The following is a 2,879-nucleotide window of genomic DNA, read 5'->3' as shown; positions in this document are numbered from 1 at the left end:
GTGAGAAATAAGGTGGAGATGGCATGGGGATTGCCGAGGGTGGGGTGGGGGTTGCCGAAGGTGGGGTTGGGGGTTGACAGGATGGTGTTGACAGGAGTGCTCTTGGGGTGGGATTTCGAAGACAGAAGAAAAAAGTTGTATGAATTAAGACATGTATGAACTATGAGATGAAGTGGAATGCTGATGTAAGGATGGTTTCTTCAGCTTTAGGTGATCGATTAAAAGTTTAGTTAACTAGCAGTGTAATGTATGTCAAAAATTTGATTTTGATGCAAGAACAATAAGAGCAACTTACATATCAATAGAGGTTATAAGTTATTAGATTTCAGAAAATCATATTTGCAAAAGATAAGTTAGAGGGAACAAGGTAAAAAGGTAAGTGATGTTTTTGTCCATACAAAATAAAGGATATTCGTGGGAAGGAATTAAGCTGCAGGAGAGATTAAGAAAAATTGGAAGATAGAGTTGCAAGAAATGAAAATGATGCTGGAAAATGAATTTCAAAGAAAGGCATGCACGACAATTAGTTCTTAGAATTTGGATGTATATTGATGCCATTCTTCGTTGCCATTGCAGATGGATTATTTGTTGTGTTTTTAGTGGTTTAGGAATTATATAAATATGCAAATTCTCCTAGTGCTATGTGTTGTGAGTTTAACATTTTGGATTTAGAAACTGAAATTTAAATATAGTTTGATTTTTTGGTGCATTGTAATTAAAACTGAAGTCACATGAATATGAAAAGACAATTGAGGAATCTTTTTATGTTTCTTTACATCTCTCTTTAAAAAAACTTTACCCCTTTATTTATAGGCTTTGATGTAAAATCTTTGAAATAATGAAAAAGCCTAAGCAATAACTCAATTTGTAACTTGAAATATATTAAAGTTTAAAGGTGAATGTTACAATATTCCTATATTGTTTGAAGTTTTGAAACTCTTTTACATTATTAATATTATAATTAAAATTTTTCTATTTTAACCTGTTCTTTTTTTTGGATATGGACAAAGTCCAAAAGAAAAACCCAAACTCACTCGACCCGGATACAACAAGAAATATGGACCGTGTGAATCACCCTCTTCTTCAGTCACTATGTTGAAGCAGAAAATAGGACTACCTCCCCAACAACCTCAAGGTTCCACCTCGCTGCCGCCGTGCCAGGAGTTTCAAGCTGCCACCTGTCATTGCACGCAACTCTTTCAGGACGCCGCCAGTCCCTGACCACTACTGTGCCACTACAATACCTGGCGTGCTTTTCTCTCCGGTCGTGATACTTCCATGGTCTTCCAGAGCTTCGACAAGACACTGCTGATCGTCTTCTCGTCGTCGTATTTTTTAACTTGGGTTCCATATCTTCCGTTTTGCATCTCGAAGACCTAGTGAACCGGTGCCCGTTCCTCTTTCGACCTCTAGTGTTGTTCTCGCCATAGGTGGCTTCATCTGCGTCCTATTACTACTACAAGTAAATACTATGCTCCATGATTTTCCCTTGCTTTTGATTCACTACAAAGATTTAAATTTTACCTTCTTTTATTTAAATAAAATGTAATAATTTTTCAATTGTCTATCTACTTTTTTATTTTTAAATATTGTTAAATCAAAAATTTTTTATTGCAATACCTATTTACTCGTTTTATACTTATTTTATGTTGGGATTTGGCAATTCCTCTTAGTTGATACTAGTTCGTAGTATTTCGCTAGTAATGCATGTTGTTAAGTTTTTGCTTGCTTGCAAATTGATACTACTTTAAATATGATATTGCTATTGATTTGTGGATATTATATTGTCATATTTGTGTTGTTGAATTTCGTTCTCCTAGTATGTAAATGAAAGTTAAAACTTAAAATGATTTTTAATTGGCACATAATCAATTGTTGTTGTAAGCTATTGTGTTGATATGATATTTATTCATGATTGCTAAAATTGTTAATTTATTAATTGAATAGTGGTGGACGAAATTGTGATCACTATTCTTTGATTTGCATTTATTGTAGAATTGTGGAACTTAGGATTTTTGGCACGAGTGAACACAACTCCGTTCAACTAACCAGCAAGTGTACTGGGTCGTCCAAGTAATAAACCTTACGTGAGTAAGGGTCGATCCCACAGAAATTGTTGGTATGAAGCAAGCTATGGTCACCTTGCAAATCTCAGTTAGGCAGAAAAAAGGGGAATTGTGATTATTGGAATAAATAATAAAAAGGAATAATAAAAGGGATAGAATACTTATGCAGATTCATTGGTAGGAATTTCAGATAAGCGGATGGAGATGCTGTAGAGCCCAAGGACGCCTGCTCTCCTACTGCTTCTACTCAATCCTTCTTACTCCTTTCCATGGCAAGCTTTGTATAGGGGTTCACCATCAACTGTGGCTACTTTCAATCCTCTCGGGGAAATATCCTATGCGGCTGTCACTCGCACAGCTAACCAGTCTGGAGGCATCACCCATGGTTGATGGCTACATCCCATCCTCGCAGTGAAAACTAATGCTCACGCACTCTGTCACAGTACGGCTAATCACCGGTTGGTTCCCTCCCCTACTGGAATAGAATCCCTCTTTTGCGTCTGTCACTAACGCCCAGCAGGTTACAAGTTTGAAGCACGTCACAGTCATTCATTACCGGAATCCTACTCGGAATACCACAGACAAGGTGAGACTTTCCGGACCCTCATAAATGCCGCCAACTATCTAACTTATACCACGAAGATTCTGTTGGGGAATCTAAGAGATACACATTCAAGCTCGGTTGCATGTAGAACGGAAGTGGTTGTCAATCAAGCGCGTTCATAAGTGAGAATGATAATAAGGGTAATCTGACTCATAACATTCATCATGTTCTTGGGTACGAATGAATATCTTGGAATAAGAATAAAAGAG

This window comes from Arachis duranensis, chromosome 4 (genome assembly GCF_000817695.3).
Source record: "Arachis duranensis cultivar V14167 chromosome 4, aradu.V14167.gnm2.J7QH, whole genome shotgun sequence".
In the NCBI taxonomy this organism is placed as follows: Eukaryota; Viridiplantae; Streptophyta; class Magnoliopsida; order Fabales; family Fabaceae; genus Arachis; species Arachis duranensis.
This window is presented reverse-complemented; position numbering follows the sequence as displayed.